This window comes from Elephantulus edwardii, unplaced genomic scaffold, assembly GCF_000299155.1.
Source record: "Elephantulus edwardii isolate Elephantulus edwardi_28Jun2011 unplaced genomic scaffold, EleEdw1.0 scaffold00040, whole genome shotgun sequence".
NCBI classification, from domain to species: domain Eukaryota; kingdom Metazoa; phylum Chordata; class Mammalia; order Macroscelidea; family Macroscelididae; genus Elephantulus; species Elephantulus edwardii.
In genome coordinates this window covers 8,199,675-8,218,772 of record NW_006399790.1, presented here as the reverse complement: position 1 = coordinate 8,218,772, position 19,098 = coordinate 8,199,675, and the positions used below count along the sequence as shown (strand labels likewise).

The 19,098-nt window shown below is 40.7% G+C and overlaps 1 protein-coding gene and 1 pseudogene across 1 annotated transcript in view; one reads left to right on the top strand and one right to left on the bottom strand.

Moving 5' to 3' along the window:
- LOC102861291 (interleukin-1 receptor accessory protein-like 1-like) overlaps positions 1 to 19,098 on the bottom strand; it is a 1,697,309-nt gene that overhangs the window by 716,635 nt on the left and 961,576 nt on the right. The window lies entirely within an intron of this gene.
- Positions 8,116 to 10,017, top strand: LOC102844850 (annotated as a pseudogene).

The window sequence follows — 19,098 nt, the reverse complement described above, 5'->3', positions numbered from 1 at the left end:
CTATCTTTGGAAGCAGGAGTGGCATCAACTTCCTAAACAACATGCCTCTGAAACTCTAATGAACTTACAGAAATGACGAGAGTTCTAGAACAGAGTTCAGGTCTTTTGTACATATGGTCACTATGACTCATGTTTGTCTCAATGGCAATCAACAACAACTGCCTATCTTACTACATTCAAATGTGCCTTAAAAGAATAATAGCAAAGTGATGAGGAAGGCACAGGACAGGGCAGGGTTCAGATTGGCTGTTCTTTGCTAGGAGTCGTTATGAGTCATCCTCTACTCAATGGTACCTAAACGTAATAAACTTAACCTTGCCTATTAGAAAACAAAACAAAACAAATCTATGTGGTATTTGATACAACATATACCCACACACACATACGAACAACTTTTGTCAAGTTTGACTTGTGAAAACTGCTCAAACTCTAAACTCATTGTCCCCTAATGTATTCCAATTTGTATTTCTGAGGCTGTAATTATTTGACAGAAGACTCCCCATCTTTCTCATTGGACCTGCTGATGGGTTTGAACTACCAAGGATTAGCAGTATTTTAGTGAACTGTACAACACTCCACAGACTAAGTCGCCAGAGCTCTTGCCTTCCACACAAGTTTTAGACTTTTTATTTTTAAATAATAATTTCGTATTGTGATTTTAACGGAAGTTTACCAAAAACTTGGGTTTCCATTCATTTACTGTTGCATATTTTCCTCCTTACCCACTCCAAGTTCATTTAGGTTTTTTTTAAAAAAAATATTTATTGTTGCATAATTTCCTCCATTGCCCCACCCCAGTCCACCTCTTATTCTGGACTTTTGTCATGAAAACAATGCCTAATCATATATTCTTTTTAAACAGTTCTTTCCTTCATCTGCTCCAATGCAGAGTTCATTATTTATCCCCTTTTCTTAGTTTCCCTCAACCACTGTCACAGTCCTGACTTTTCAAAAGTAGATTCTCAAGCCTTTCATTTGAGATACCCTTGGATGTGTTTGAACCACCAACCTTTCACTTAGTAATACTGTAACAGACAGGAAAGCAACAGAAAAGGAACATTTCTCTAGTAGTATTTGCATTTTCTTTTTAAAATTTTGTTAAGAGTATTTTAAAAAAGAGAAGTGTCCTTTTAGTCTAGAATCTAAAGAGAGGCTTCCCTATCAGGCTGTGGTCTGTTTTCCTCTTACAACCTCCTTACCAGGTTAAAATTCTTTACCAGATGAGACATGCCCCTCACAACATAAGGCTCACAATATCACAACATCATTCCTTTTCTGTTAACCTATTATGAGGACACTTTGACCTAGGAATAGGAAGGGAAACTTTTAGCAGTTTTAAACTAACTGAATGATTCCAAGATGAGCTCTGAAGACTTACGTATTTCCCTCTCCCTTTCATTTCCTTCTTTACATGATGTATGGAATCAAAGCATTTCCCCCTGAGATAGTTCACACCAAGCAGGGCTGCTTACAGTTAATGCAGGCAGCACAAGGTCCAACAGCCAATCTTAAGCAGGAGCCTGGGTGAACCCAGCTGTTCCCTCTTCACAGCCTGTAACTCTGTTACGTGCTTTCAGGTGCCATGCATGTGACCCCTGCATGACCTAAGCTTATACCTATCTAAGTGCATGTCAAGAAGATATTCCCTTTTTGGAATGGTGGTGTGCCTTTAATGCTCTATAATTCTTTAAGGACTGAGCCCTTTCTAATGTGTACGTCAGTGAATTCTACTTTTCAGCCTTGTACATATATCTTTCAAATTCAATAGTCTTTTATGGGTGATTCTTCTTCCCCTTTCTCAAACTATTGATTGCATTATCTGTTTCATCACACCTCCTTGTATTCAATTATTCCCTCCCCACCATTGCTGTCAATTTGTAAACTACTCAGGAGCTGACCTTCCACCCGGCTTCCCAGACTGTAAAAAGTTCACGAGGAGATTATTTATCTTACAGTGCCAACAGCCCTTTGCACAAACCTAAACACCTTCTAGAATTTCCCTCCCCCCATCCCTTTCTGATATGCTGTAAATTGGCTTAAAGGCTGCTATCTATTAACCTCAGGTGGTTCCTCACCTCCTCCCGCCAACCTGCCCCTTGATAACGCAAACACATATTGCCACAGTCAGAACAGGCTAATTGCTGGCCCTGCAGCAGGTTTTACCAGAGGCTGTGGAACAAATTGGAAGAGACTCTCCATCCACCTTTCTCTCTTGGAGCAGCTCATAGGTTCAAACTGCCTGCTTCTGGTTTGACAGTGCAACTCTTGACCGACTAGGTCTCTCAAATTCCTTTATCTGTACTCTGTAGAAGTTTGGATATAATAGCTGCTCAAAGGAGAAAGATAATCAATACACACACATCTGTATTTGTTTTCTATCCAATACAGGGAGCTCTAGAGGCCTAGCCCATCTATATATCTATCTGATTTACATACACATATATATATATGTATATGTGTATATATAATCTTCAAGAACCTCAGAGTCCAACCGCCAGAGTTTAGATTCCACAACTGCTCATTACTTTTGAAAACCAGAGTTAGGTCAACTCCTTCAGCTTTCATTTTCTAATTTATACAAGGAGAAAATAATGGTAAAAATCCATATAGAGTTATTGTGGGAATTAAAAGCACGAAAACATGTAAAGAGCGTCAACCAGCGCCTGTGAGTTAGCACCCAGGGTTAAATATTAGAAGTACTGCATACCTTATTTCCATCCTGGGATAGTTTCCATTTTGCTTTATGACTAGGCAGTGTTTGTTCAGAAAGTGAGTTAGATAGTATCAGCATGACGGCATCGTCAGTTGCTTGGTGTTTAAAGTTTCGAGAACCTAACTTGTCTTTATACTTGTCTTCAGGAACAGCTCAGTGGGTGGAGCAAGAATGGCTAACAATGAGGCCCAACCCCACTTCCATCTCTTTTATAAATGCACCAGACTCCTAATCTTCAGCAAGTGACTTCAGCTGAGCAAAGGAACCCAAACAACCTCAACTCATTGTCACTGACTTGGCTATCAATCCTGGGGGAGGACACTGTCTATCTTTCTCCTGTGGAGCAGCTGGTGGATTCATACCGCCTGCTTTAGGGTTGAGAGCATCCATTAGACCACCAAAGCTCCCTGAAGTATCTTTATTCTCCTGCTTTGTTTTTATTTCCCAGTTCTGTGAGGTGACTGCTGCTTTAAAACTGTCTGGGAACCTCTGGAATTCCAGATTCCCCAGGACAGTAGTATTTTCAAATTACTTTCAATGTTACAATACTTGTTTACTTTTCACGAGTTGGTGATTTAAAATGTTAAAACTGAAGCCACAAAGAAGGCAATAGTCTTTTACTAAGAAGAGCTAACAGGAAGTAAGCAACATGTGACACATTAATAAACATATGATTCCCCTGCGTGAGATTTACTCATTCTCAAAGTAAACAGTTTTATGTGCCGTCATCAAACTTGTCTGATTGCCACAGTGCTGTGGCTTTCTGCAGCCAGGGAAGTGATATATAATGGGGAAGGCAAATAGTACTTCAGGACTTAAGGTAAAACTATCCATGTGTATCTGCTTGGCTTCTATTGCTTTTGACAGATGGTCTACTGTCTAGGCAAAATGTTGAATCGTGACTGCTGTGTCAATGCTTAGAAAAGGAAAATGGTTCGAGGTGTAAAACATACATGTGTGTGAAGAAAACAGACTTGCTCATAACTGAAAGGCAACATTCCATTATTCTTTCTAATGAAAAAATAAGATTAATGACATGGTAGGCACAGATGGTCCCATCATAATTGAGGCTTTGTGAATAAAGAGCTCTGTTAGCCTCATGGATAAGGATTTGCATTACCAACCCAAAGGCAAGCGTTTTGAATCCACTAATGGCTCTGAAGGACGAAGATGGGAAATCTCCTGTCATTTCCAACCACTGCAGGTCAGCTAAACGGTGGTTGACTCGATGGTACATAACAACATTGTGAATAAGACACTTCTGGTCCACTAAAAGTGATTGGACAAGTTGTTAATAATGCAAATAAGGTCCACAACACTGTTATGGAAAAGGGACCATAAACAAAGATTGGTCAGTGTTGGAGTCAGGCTTGAAATGAGCCATCCTACCTAAAACGGAAGTTGGGTCCCAGGAGTTTGGGTTGGGAACTTCTAAAACCTATGACAGCGAGCGAGCCTGTGTGCTGTAACACTGGAGAAGGTACAAGACATTAAGAAATAGGGGCACAAAACAACTATGAGATATCATCTTATCCCAGTAAGAATAGGAAACTTTAACACAACAGCAAGCAACAAATGCTGGTGAGGTTGTGGAGAAACTGGAACTCTTATTCACTGTTGGTAGAAGTGTAAAATGGTCCAACTACTGTGGAAGGAGGTGTGGCACTTTCTAAAAAAGTTGCAAATAGAGATACCATTTGACCCAGCAATTCCACTACTGGGAATATACCCCAAAGAGACCATAACTGCCACCCAAGCAGATATATGCACACTCATGTTTATCGTGGTTTTTTAACAATAGCAAGGAGTTGGAAACAACCTAAGTGCCCATCAACAAACGAATGGATAGAGAAGCTCTGGTATATTCACACAATGGAATACTATGCTGCATTGAAAAACAAGGAACTCATGCAATATTTTTCAAAATGGGTGACCCTGGAGGACATTATGGTGAGTGACATATCTCAGTCACAAAAGGACAAATACTGCATGGTGCCACTGTTGTAAAACAGGACTGACATCGGGGTGGGGGGGAGACTGAGAAAGGTGGGATAAATAATGTATACTGAATTGAACAGATGAGGGAGAAAACTGTTTAAAAGGGATATGTGATTAGGTGTTATTTTCATGACGGGAGTCCAGAACCAAGGCTGGATAGTGGAGTGGACCTGCGGGGAGGGATTATAAAACAATGAAAGAATTTTTCCTATACTTTTCAAAGAGAAGAGTGTACTGGGGGGGTAGGGGTAGGCAGGCAGAAAAGTGCAACAATAAATGAATGGAAATTCAAAATCTCTAAATTTTCATTAAAATTAATATTTAAAAAAAAGAAATAGGGGCAGAGAATGGCAGTGGCAGAAGACCAGAACAAGACAATCTTCCTAGCGTATCTATCACGGTAGCTGTATTAGACAAGCCAATCAACAGAGTGAGAAAGCTGAGGACCTCTGGGCTGGAGTGCGGTGTCCCTTGTTATTAATTCATCAGTGGAGCTAAAGGGTTTAACACTTGTCTGAGCAATCAGAAGCTGGGCCTGTCTCACAGGCTCAAACCATAGTAAAGGCTCAAGAGTACAGAAGGATCAAGTGGCCAAGAGCTAGGGACAGCCTTGACTACAGGGTCACCTGAAAAGCCGTCCTGACCAAAGAAATATACCCTGAGCTGTTCCTGTTCCCAATAAACCCATGATCATGAGTATGGTCTTAAAGTTCTGTGTGGTCATTACAATGACGTCTTGAGTCCAGTAGACGAATAAAGGGAGTGAAGATTGGTGTCAGAATTAGTTAAAACGTTGGAGGGTAAAGGTAGGTTTGACCTCTACTTCAAAAGCACCACCTTTCGTTTGTTCATACTGACAACATTCCTCTTGAAGTACTAGAAGGGTTAGCATCATTTTTGCAAAAATGGATAAAAAGCTCACACCTAGTTTTCTTTAGCATAAGTGATAGAGCAGTAGACACGATATAGTTTACAAACAGCTTTTAAGTTACTTTTTACTACAATTTGAGGTTATAGTAAAGCGACCAAATGCCTTTAAGGAGATAATGGCTTTTTAAAAAAAATTTTTAAATTTTATACTAGTTTATTTAAAAAATTTGTATAGTCTTTTTCACACTGCATCTCTCCTATTTCCTTTACCCCCCCCTTCATCCATCAAATTGTGTGACCCTATGTTTAACATCCCTTTCTGCTTCCCCCTCCCCACTTTGATCCTCATACACACTCTACAATAATGGTCTTATACAGTATTTGTCCTTAAGGGACTGAGTTAGTTCACTTAGCATAATGCTCTCCAGTCCCTCCCAAGCTAGGTAATAATCTTCAATATCATTGCTCCTGCATGCTGTGCAGTATTCTATCATGTAGATGGACGGAAAAGAATCACCATACCAAAAAGAGCTTGCTGATAAGGAACCATTTCAGGGAATACCATATGATTAAGAACTAATGGTAATGAAGAAGTTCAAGTTGCACCAAAAACATAGGAAAAAATAAGGTTCCAGGAATTAACAGATTATCAACAGACATATTTCAACAGATTCAGCCCTGGATTGCTCGTTAATCTGCCAAGAAATTTGAAGGACAGCTCCCCGGTCAACTGACTCTAAAAGATTCATATTTGTTCCCATTCCCAAGAAAGATGATTTCACAGAATATGGAGTGAGCACTGAGCTGCGAACCAAAAGATTGATGGTTTGACTCCACTAGCCAGTTCATGGGATGTGGTGAGAAGGAAGAAAAATGAGGTAGCCTGCTTTCATAAAGGAACCCTGTGAGACAGTTCTACTCTTTCCTATAAGATGTAAGTTGGGATTCACTCAATGGCAGTGTGTTTGGAGATATCTCTTTAAACATCTTTGATTTGTTCTAATCTACACAGTTAAATGTCTTTGAATAATCAATAAAATACAAGTAAACATAAAAATATAAGAATGTTTTGTCCAAGTTCTACTCTCTAATTAAAGAAATGGGGTTAGAATTTACAACTAGCATGGAGTTCTGGCAGCTTAGAGAGCTCTGATGGCCTAGTGATAAGAAGTGTTTCCTACTGCCAAAGGGGCCCTTTAGAGTAGTGAGAGAAGATCTTCACCCTGAAACCCACAGCGTCCCTTTTCAGCAGGAAGTAGCTAAGAGAATACGCCGTCCCCTTTTCCTTATGACTCAGGGTGAAGTCTCTCTCAGGGAGGAGTGATAGGGAATGGCAAAGGACACACTGACAAAGAAGATTAATTAGAACTGGCTTTGACAAGCACTGTGGCATTTGGACAAGAACAAACTGGGAGGAGGGTAGAGAGAATAGTGCAACAATGAATGAATGGAAACCCAAAATCTCTGTAAACGTTTATGAAAATTAATAAAATATAATTATAGAAAAAAAAAGAAGTTGTGCTGCAACCCCAAAGGCACCCTGTTCAAAATCACCAGCCTCTCTATAGGAGAAAGAAAGAAAACCTCCCAATATACTGCCTCTGAAAACCTTCTTGCAGGTCAGCTATGAGTCAGTTCCAACCCACAGGTACTCAACAACCTTCTTCTCCATCGGTCGCTTCTACAAGCTGGTGGAGATAATTAGCTCTGGGTTAGGGTTATGTTATGGATTGACTTGTGTCCCCTCAAACTATGTGCTGGAATTTTGACTCCTACCCAAAACCTGTCACCATCAAATCGATTCCAATTCAAAGTGACCCTAATAAGATAGTGGAATTTCCTCATAGGTTTCTGCAAATTTTTACAGAATCAGACTACCACATTTTTTTTTCTTCCTACAGAGAAGCAGATGGTTTCAAACATCCAGCATTACGGTCAGCAGTGGAACACTTTTACCTCAATGTGGGTCCACTAACTGTGATATCTCTCTGAAAATAAGTCCTCTTTGTTGTGTTCCTGATAGCCTCTCAATGTATGATGTATCCTAACCTAATTACCTCGGAGCTACAAGGATCAGCACAGACACAGAGACAAGCAAGCACAAATGGAGATGGAGGTTGGGTATAGCATGTGAAGATGACCAAGAAACTCAGGAAAGCTGAACCGACGTACTGTGGACAAGGATCTTCCCAGAGCTGACAGACAGGAACAGAGGCCTTGAATTCAGATATTTAGACCCCTCACATGTGAGGAGAGCTCCTGTGGCTTAGTGGTTAAGGAGTTGCACTGCCAACCCAAAGGTACATGATTTGAACCCCCCAGCTGCTCTATGGGAGGAAGATTGGCAATCTCCTCCTGTGAGATTTATTGCCTCTGAAACACTGCTGGAGGGTCAGCTATGAGTAAGTACTGACCTGATGGTACATGATATGACAAAGTGTGAGGAGAAAAAGTTATGTTCTTTAAAGTCACTCATTTTATTTCAATTACAGTGTTGAAGACACATAAATGCAGGATCTAACTCCGTCTATCACATGGTTAAAACGAGAGGTTACGTGCTCATTCAGGACAGCAGCAGTTGTGAGGTGAGCTTTTATTTCTTCACCGTTTCGACCTACAATGAGCAACCCATGTCCAAGCAATCTGTGGTTGGCATTAATCTTGGCCCCACCTAACTCTTATATGTGGGTCTTTCAGTATGGGATAGTGGAAATCACTGCAAAGGATCAAGGCAACCAAAGCACCCCAAACTATGTCACATTTACTGATACTGAACAATTGAGTTGGGACGTGACAAAGACCCAAGTTGCAGTGAGTCCCGCACTAACACAGTATTTGATGCCAAAATCTTGCTAGACAGAGATGTGATGCTGCTGCTATGCAGTCTGATATGAAACACTGGCCCTTCATGGTGGTGGATGAGGCAGGTAGCCGCAAGGTCCATGTGGAATACAAAGGAGAGACCAAAAGTTTCCATCCAGAGGAGGTCAAAGATGAAGGAAATTCCAAAGCCTACTTTGGGAAGTCTGTTACCAATGCTATCAATGACTCTCAGTGTCAAGCTACCAAAGATGCTAGAACCATCGCTGGCCTCAGTGTCCTCCAAATCATCAATGAGTCAACTGCTGCTGCTATTGCTGATGGGTTGGACAAAAAGGTTGGTGCTGAAAGGAATGTGCTAATCGTCAACTTAGGAGGTGGCACTTTTGATGTGATGGGATATTTGAGGTCAAGCCTACAAGCCAGAGACCTAAGTGGAGAAGACGACTTTGACAAGAGAATGGTCAACTATTTGATTGCAAAGTTCAAGCACAAGCATGAAAAAGGCATCAGTGAAAACAAAAGAGCAGTCAGATGCCCATACTCTCCTCGAAAGCATGCAAAGCACACACTTCCAAGCACCCACACCAGTACTGAGATTGATTCTCTGTATGAGGGAATCAATTTCTAGACTTCCATTACCCAAGCCCACTTTGAAGAACTGAATGTTGATCTGTTCCGTGGCATGCTGGACACTGTGGTGAAAGCCCTGAGGGATGCCAAGCTAGACAAGTCACAGATCCACGATATTGTCTTCATGGGTAGTTCTACCTGGATTTCCAAGATTCAGAAACTTCTGCAGGATTCTTCAATGGAAAAGAATTGAGAAAGAGCATCAACCCAGATGAGGCTGTTGCTTATGGTGCAGCTGTTCATGAGGCCATTCGCTCTGGAGACAAATCTGAAAATGTTCAAGAGTTGCTCCTCTTGGATGTAACTCAACTTTCCCTTGGTATTGGAACTGATGATGGAGTCATGACTGTCCTCATCAAGTAGAATACTACCATTCCTACCACGCAGACACAGACCTTCACAACCAACTCGGAAAACCAGCCTAGTGTACTCGCTAAAGCCTATGAAGGTGAGCCTGTGATGACCAAAACTCACAACTTGCTTGGCAAACTTAAACTCATTGCACTTCCTCAGACTGAAGTCACTTTTAATATTGATAGTGACATCCATAATGTTTGTGCTGGGAAAGAAAACAAGATTTCCCATATTAATGATAAGGGCTGCTTGAGTAAAGAAGACATTGAACAAATGGTCCAGGAGACTGTGAATCCAAAGAGAAGATGAGACACAGAGAGAGAAAGGGTCTTCTAAGAGTTCCCTTGAGTCTTCAAAATGTAATATGAAAGCAACAATTGAAGATGAAAAGCTTCAAGGCAAGACCAATGGTGAGCACAAGCAGAAGATCCTTGACAAGTGCAATGAAATTATCAATTGGCTTGATAAAAATCAGACTGCAGAAAAGGAGGGATTTGAGCATCAGCAGAAGGAGCTGGAGAAGGTTTGCAACCCCACATCACCAAGCTGAACTACAGTGCTTCCCTGGTGGTGGAGTTCATCCGTCTGCTGGTGCCTCTGCTGGACCCACCACTGATGAGGTTGACTAAGCTAGTCTGAATACACTTCAGCATTGTTCCATGGTAAAATATTTTTTTAAAAAAATGAAGGTCCAAGTTTTTAGCACATGGCAATTTCACAGTTCAAACTGCTATACCAAATTTCTGGGCATTCTCAGTACTTGAATATGAAATGTGCATAGGGAGAGGAAGTATAACACTAGACTTTATTATCACTGCAGTGGAAGTGGAAAAGGTAAAACCGCAAATAAAGATGTATTTAAAATTGGCACCATAAACAAAAAGGAAAGTTTACTCATCCTTAGCCCTGAGATTTATGTTCTTTTCACTCTAGAATGGATGAGTATTTCTGGAGAAAGGCAGAATTTGATTTAACTTGGAGTTCTTTGAAAATGAAGGTTCTGAAATCCCTTCCTCACCAAAAATTTAAAAACACACAAAGGAGGTCTAAAAGAAGAAAGGCAAGAAGTCCTAAGGAAATTTTATGAATTCTTCTCTTTCATGTGTGTACATGTTATATGCACACAAAAGATAATATTTTTTCAGCCATGTATTTGTACAAACACACACTTGAAAAAAGATTACTTTCTAACAAAAAGCATATAAATCTTAAATCCAATGTAAATGTTAGGAAAAACAGATATTTTTTTGGACTTACTCAAGGAACCAATATATGCCACAGAATCAGAATGTAAACAACCATGTTAAAGATAGTCTCTGGGAGTTAGAACAGCACGCTGCAATCCTCCAGAATTTTCTCAGCAGTGGGTTATTTTGAAATAGTGGTTGATTCTGATTGGCCTACATGATCGCTCTCAGAAATCTAAAAACTCTTTTAAAGGATGACTACATGGCATAATTACAGGCCAAGTTGTGGAAACTGGGACAGGGTAGGTAGGAAATAAGAAAGATACATGTTGGAAGTGAAGTTTCACATATTCCTCCTTGTTGTTGTTTATTGTATAGTTGGTACCGACCCATAGTTGACCCTTCAGAGGGTTTGCAGAGGCAGCTAATTGAACGGGAGGAGATTGTCCATACACATCCTTAGTGGATAAAATAAAAACCATGGTCCTGTTTTCCGATAACAAAGCTTATATTCTTGCCTTTTCTAGAGAAATAATTCAACCAGAAGATTTGGGCCAAATTAAAAAAGGAAAATCACCTTTATTGGGAGAGGTGTTGAATAGCAGAAATGCCAGAGAGCCACTAGGCACTCCACTCAGCTGAGGCCATGAAGCCAGGGCGGACTGGGCAAGAAGACATGCTGCTCCTGACTGAGAGCTGATCTTCCCAAGCCACAAATAAAGCTATCTATCTACTAGATAAAGGAATAGAACCCTAGGGTCTTTCTATACAGTGTGTATGTATGTGTATATATATACATACAGTCATGAGTAGCATTTCTAGGTTTGCTCCAAGAAGAAGTTCAATCTGATTTTGCTTCAGAGCAGGTTTTCAGGAAGTGAATATATACAGAAAAATGTCTTCTTGCAAGAAAAGACTGCCTGAAGTTAATGGATAGCAGAGCTTAAGGCAATTACAGAATATCTGGAGGGCTGGAGGTGAAGCTCCTAGAGCAGATGTATAGGTTTTTACAAAGAGCTATAGGCACTGTGGAGCTTTGGTGGCTTAGTGGTAGGAATCTGAGCTGCAATCCCAAAGTCATGCAGTTTGAATCTGCCAGCTGCTCCTCAGGGGACGGATGGGCAATCTCCTCCTGTGTGATTATCAGTCTCTGAAAACCTACCAGAGGGTCAGCTATGGGTTGGTTCTGACTCGATGGTACATAACAACACAGGCACTCTAGGAAGCTCTGGTGGCTTAGTGATAACACAATGCGCTGCCAATCCAAAAACAGTTCGAATCTACAAGCTGCTCCTACAGGAGAGAGATGGCTTGTCTCCTACCATGTGATTTACTGCCTCCTGCTGGAGAGTTGGCTATGAGTCAGTTCTGACTCATAGCCCTGCACTTAACAACCAGCACTGGAGGCAAGAACAACTATCCTGTCCCTAAAGGTACTGAACAGCAGTGTAGCACAGTTTCAATTTTTCTGCAGTGACCCTCCTATGCATGACAATGTGTAGTGTGCAGAGTCCATTTCTTACTCTTAGCAAAATTGCCAGTAACATAACCATTAAGTGTAATCTCTAATGGCATCACTAAACAATGACCTGTATATATGACAATTTTCAGCACCCTTAGGGGAAATAACACTAGCATAATGTCTGGCAAACTTTTCCTCCTTTAGGAAGTGCTGTGTAAGGAAGTCAGGGATAAGATCAATGTTTTTAACAAACCAAGTTGTTCTGTGTATCTGTTTATATAGCTTATTCTGGCATGGAGCTCTGATGGCATAGTTGGTAGGAAGGGTCAACTGTGAACCCAAAGGCAGTAGGTTGAAATCCACCAGCTTCTCTAATGGACAAAGATGGGTAATCTCCTATGTGATTACCAGTCTCTGAAAACCGACTGAAAGATCAGCTATGTTTTTTACTCAAAGGCACATAACACCACCATTACCACCACTCTCTCATATAATAACCATTTGCGAGACATAATCTTCTTTCCTTAAGAAAACAAATGCACGGAATATTGGTCAAATGTTCCCAAACCTGGGTTCTCAACAGTAGCACTGAAAAGTAGTTCACTACTGACCTGAACAGAATGAAACTACACAGAAGGTAGTTCCTTCCCTAGACATGCCTTTGACCATGGTGTCTCACTCAGTGTTGAAAATAAAGTATCAGGAACACCTTTTTAAAAGGTTAGATTATTGAGGGGGCAGCTCTTTTGAGTTTAAGCCTTAAATAACTTTAACTTTGATAGTTCTTTTCTACTCTTAAAGCCTAATTTTTACTCTTTTCTTCAAAGAAACAAAAAAATTCCAACCACCCAACCCACTGTTTAAGATGATGCCTGAAGCAATGCATATGGCCTCTCTGTTCTATCTTATCTTTTCCACACACACTATGTTTTTATAGCTACTGATACTAATGTGAGATTTGTTTGGATTCCTTTTTTTCCTTTACTGGAGGGCTCTGGAGGACCTATTGATTTAACTGTGGTTGAAGTCAGCCCTTCATGAAAAGATTAGAGTGAGCCCATCAGGCTCAGAACGAAAAAAATGCCAGTTTCTTGTTGTAATTCTTCTTTCTTTTTTATATTTTACTGGTAGATGGAAATCCATTTTGAGTCTTCTGATAACTCACTCAGTCAGTCACTGCCTTTGAGTTCAAATCAACTCAAGGTTGGTCCTTCATTAGGTTTCTGAGGTTACCTACCGTCCATCTTTCTCTCTTGGAACTTCCAGTGGATTTGGATCACAATAGAAGGGTGGCTTTGGGGTTAAAAGTGCAACTCTCTACAGAATATACCATAAATCAGAAATATTTATCTCATGAAAGTGAACACTATGGATGATACGGTTAAACACTCAACCACAAACTGGTGGTTTTAAATCACCAAAATAGTTGAATGTGCCTCTGAGTCAGAACCACCTCCAGAGTGTTTTCCACAGCTGTGAATAACATAGGAGAATACTCATCTTTTTCCCAGAGAATCACTGATGGTTCCCAGTTGTTTGGCTTTAGGTTGGCAGAGCTACTATTTACCCACTAGGCCACCATCCATGCCATTGTTGTTAGGTGTCATTGAGTACAACTCATAGTGACCCTAACATCAATCACTGGCTTATGAACAATCAGTTTGCACACTGTCCTATCCCATGCCATCCTCACAATCTCTGGCACACTCAAGTCCATTGTTGGAGTCACTGTCAATCCACCTGGTTGATGGTCTTGCTCTCTTTTCTTGCCCATTCACCTTCCCAAGCACAATGTCCCTCTTCAAGGAATAACCTCTCCTAGCAACATGCCCAAAGTATGTGAGACAAAGTGCCACATCTTTGCCTCCAAGGAACACTTTGGCTGCACCTTCTCCAAGACTTCTCTCTTCTTTTAGCAGTCCGTGGGATACTCAGCACTCTTCTCAACACCACAGCTGAAAAGTATCAATTCTTCTGTCATTCTTAGTCATTGTCCAGCTCTCAAATGCACAGCCAGAGATTGGAAAAGACCATGGCCTGAATCAGTTTCACCTTAGTTTTATCTATCTAAAATATACCTATGACGGAGTTATGGTATTGGAGAACAGTACTGACTATCCCGTGTCCTGCCAAAAGAGCAAACAGATATGTCTTGGCAAAAGAGCAGTCAGATTTCAAGCCTCCATTGTGCTTGAGTCTGAAGTGATCTTGGGCATCCCAACAATGCTTGCAAAAGCAGTGTTGAAATGGTTTGAGGCCCTCCTCTACATTATCTATCAAGCAAGACAAGTAGGAAAAATAAAAAGGGGAGGGGGGGGAAGAATAGCCAGAGCACTCCTTAAGGGCAAACATGGTGAAGCTTTGTCTCATATACTTTGGACATGTTGGTGGAGTGGTACATTATGCTTGGAAAGATAGAGGGTCAGAGAAACAGAAGATGGGCCTTAAATGGATCGACACAGTGATGACAGAAATGGGCTCAAGTATGTCAGGGATGACAAGTATGGCACAGGGCAGAGTTCAGATCTGTTATTTGCAGGGTCACTCTGAGTTGGACTTAACTCGATGGCATCTAACAATAACACATCTCACTCACTCATTCACTCACGGCTCTCAAGTCAGACTTAACTCATATTTGACCCTCCATTGGATTTGTAGCCTATAAAACGTGAGGGAGAAGACTGTCAATATTCTACTAGAGAGCCATTGACAGATTGCAACTACCAGAGAGAAGTCTTTGAATTTATAACACATCATCCAATAGAATACCCAGATCTTACATACATGTGGCGTGGTGGGTATGGAGTTGGGCTGCCAATCCAAAGACGCATTGATGGGGTCTCCCTCCAAGGGAGAAAGATGGGTAATTCTCTCCCATTCAATTTACAGCCTCTGAAAAACCACTGGAGATCCAGCTATGGGTTCGTTCTGACTTGACAGTATATCACAACTACACATAGGTACACAACATCAGGAAACAGCCTCATCTTCATCCTCATTAGGTAGTCCCCCTCTTCCTTCTTTTACTACTTCTCTAAACATTTCTTAAATGTCATGATACCTATTTTGTTCAGTTTTACTTTGTATATCAATATTTCTAAAGATTATCTTTGCTTTCCTTCAGGAGTAGAATGTCACAAGTAAAAAGACTTATAAAGATGGTAAATGACCCACTACAATCCGAGAGATAGGCAGTTCAAATCCACCAGATGCTCTGCTGGAAAAGGAGGGGCAATATCCTCCTGTACCAGTCAGATCTGACTTGACGGTCCACACACACAAAAGAATAAATTAATAAAAACAAAACTAAACAAAAAACAAATGACCTTATTTAGGAAAAGCATTTCTTTCATCTGTCTAATTATAAGAGAAAGTCTGGCTCTCTCCTATAAAATTGATAGCTATAGTTTCAAACTGTGGGACCCTATCTAGTGTTAAAGATAAAATATTGACCAGAATTCATATTCAAGAGTGTTCTCTTTCAACTCAGCACATTTAGAAAGATGTCTGCTTATTTTTTTTTTCCATTTCTTTTTTGCAGACACACAGGGAACAGAACAGTATGTCTGTATCCAAAAAAACCTCATCCAAATAAGGCTTGGGGAGGATGGAAATGGAAGCCAAGATTGCTCCCTGATGAAGAGAATTGCAGCCAATCATCTCAGCTCACATGTTCAGAGCACCAACTTTGTGTCCTAATTTGAAGGTAACACTTGAGATCTTGCTTGTTTCCATCCTATTATTGTTGAAAACCCTCTCTCTTATTGCCATGGAGTTGGGACTGGCTCAAAGTTGCCCCTCTAGCAGGTTTTCAGAGGCTGTAAATTGCATGGGGAAGAGACTGCCCATCCTTCTCCCACAGAGCAGCTGGTGGATTCGAACCACTTGTATTTGGCTTGGCAGTGCAACTCCTTACACACCAGGTCACCAGAGCTCCCCAGAGACAGGGAAGTTGGGAAAATAGCAAAGTTCAGTTAGTCTAACATGAGGAAAGTTTTCAAGTCTTTTCACATTTTGTCTGGATATGCTTGAGATAATTTCATTTTATGTAAATTCAGCAGATCATCTCTTAAAATGTCCCTTAGCATAATGAATAATATGCCATTTTATTTTTTTACAAAGCATTACTTGCAACAAGGAACAAGATGTATCTTGTTGTTAGGTGCTGTTGAGTCAGCTCTGACTCATAGTAACCCCGTGCGGAAGAGAACGAAGCACTGGCCAGTCCTCCACCATCCTCACGGTTGCTGCTGTCTGGGTCCATTGCAGTCTCTGTGCCAATCCATCTCCTTGAAGGCCTTTCTATTCTTCCCTGTTGTTAGGTGCCATCGAGTCGCTTATATCTCAGAGTGACCCCATGAGTAACTGATGGGACGCTTGCCCTATGCGGCACCATCCTCAGGATCTCTATCACCCACTGTGGTAGTCACTGTGTGTGGCAATCCATTCCCTTGAGGGTTTTCTTCTCTTCCTCTGACCCTCCAACTTTCCCAGCACTATTTCTCTCTCCAAGGACTGGTTCCTCTCGAGAATAAAAGTAAGTGAGATGAAATTTCACCATACTTACCTCAATGAAACATTCTGGTTTTAATTCTTTCAAGATATAGTTGTTTGTTCTTTGGACGGTCCACGATATATTCAATAATCTTCCCCCAAATCAAAATTCAAAAGTATTGATTCTTCTTCTGTCATCCTTATGCATTATCCAGCTTCCAGATGCATAGCACACATCGCAAAGATCATGACTTGAATCAGACACACCTTAGTTTTTAAACCGATGTCTTCCAAGCATGATGTTCTCCGGGGACTGGCCTCTCCTGCTAACATGTCCAAAGCATATGAGACAAAATCTTACCATCATTGGTTCTAAAGTACACTCCGGCTTCACTTATTCCAAGACAGATTTGTTTATTCTTTTTACAGTCCAAGATATAGTCAATATTCTTCACCAACACTACAATTCAAAGGCATTTCTTCTTCTTCTCTCTTGTTTATTTTTCAACTTTCACATGCATATAAAGCAACCTAAAATGCCATGACATGAGACAGATGCATCTCAGTCTTTAAACGGGCATTCCTTCCCTTTAGCACTTTTTTTGGAAGTAATAGTAAAATTTATTGAGCTGTATCTTAGTATAGCTTCTAGGGCTTGCCATAGTGCTCTTGACATACAAAGCACACAATTCCTGCCAATTCTTCTTTAACGGTGAAAACAGAAAATTGACAGCCAGGTGGATGTTGTCAGCAAGTTTATCATCTGTCATCTTCACATGGCCAACAGCCACTGCCAGACACAGGGCATCTTTCATCTAGAATTTGGTGGTGGACTTCACCTCATCTACTTTGGCCACCATGTTCTCATTGTGGGTAAGCAGAGGGGGGAACCTGCCAGCCGTAGTCAGGCCTGGACCCAGGATTCTTGGGATTTGTCTGATCATGGATTCAGAGGCCAAAAAGGCATCATACTTCTTGGCCAGCTTTTTGACCAGTTTCTTGTTGAGTTTTTTTCAGCGCTTCAACGTCCAGATGGGGGGATAGCCACAGCCTTGGCAGCGGTGGGAATTGCCGTGCTACTGATGCTCAAGAACACACCCAGAGAACTTGGGGTGTGCGGTGGGCTTAAGGCTGATGGTCCCCAGAAGTGTTTGCCCTTCTGATGGTCATAGTTCTTCAAACTGATCTGTAGCTCCCCTGTTTCCAAGAACTTTTTGCGTTTGAGCTGGTTCCCCTGCAGGACTTCCAGCACCACATCGTGGAAGGTGTCAGGAGAGACTTGGCTGCTCATGGCTCTCAGTGCCACAATAACTAGAAAAAGAGCTCTCTTTAGCATTTTCAAGAACTCCTTGGTGGCAGCAATTTTGCCCATGCAGTATGTCATTTGTTTTTGATTTTTCTTTTTTTTTAAGACTGCTTGCTGCTTCATGGATGTTGATTGTGGACTTAAGTAAAAGGGAATTCTGGAAAATTTTGGGTTTTTTTTCCCTCCCCATTTATCATGATGATGCTTATCAGTCCAGGTGTGAAAATACTTTGTTTTGTTTGTGTTTAGGTATAATCCATACTAAAGGCTATATATATATATAGTTTAAACATCTAGGAATGAATCTGTACCTATCATTTACTATACAAATGAATGTTAACTATCACTCCTTGATTTTAAAATTTATTTCTTTAGACAACATACATGTTTACCGAGACCCTATTTTGTTCCTCGGAGATCAGGAGGATGGCATAGAGTAGAGGTTCAGAGCTATTGTTCACAGTGTTGCTATGAGTCAGTGTTGACAGGGTGGCAACAAACAACAACATGATGTTACTGGTTTAAATGGAGATAAAGCAATGATTAAGCACATTCCTAGCTCCTTTGGGGCTTATGTTCTACTGAAAGGAAAGAGAGCTGTGCAAAAGGCTTGATAAGCATTATCTCGTTTCATCTCCTTCTACGGAATCTCATTCAACTCTCTCATTTATGCTGTCTACAATATTTGCGCCAATATTTGAAATGGAAAAGAAGAAACTAAACCATTTGAGCCAATATTTGAAATGGAAAACAGGAAACTAGACCAATGTTTCAAATGTAACAAGTCCTCCAAATAAATCTTAATCCCGAGGGCACTTCTCTCTGTAGTTATGTCAACCCCACTCACACAGCAGCTCAAGGTAAAGACCAATAACTTTTTCCTCTGTTCCATATTCCATTTGCCAACAAGTTCTAGACAAGTTTTACACAAAACAGATGCCTAAATGGCCTTTTTGATTCCGTTTCCACTCCTGCTGCCTTAGTCCAAACCAACATTGTTTTGAGTTTTGTTTTGTTTGGTTTTGTTTTGCTATTTTCTTGAATTATGCAATAGTTCTGCTGGGACTAGGGTAAGGTACGAGTGTGTGTTGGAGGGTGGTGAGGTAATACTCAAAACCCAGTAATCAAAATAAATTTCAGTGTATTCTTTAGAAATATGACTGTAAAAATCCATGATGAAAAATAAAAAAGAAAAAGCAACTTCTTTATTTCCTGGCATGTATTTTCTTTCTTTGTATAGAGACCTACTTTTTCTGTCTCA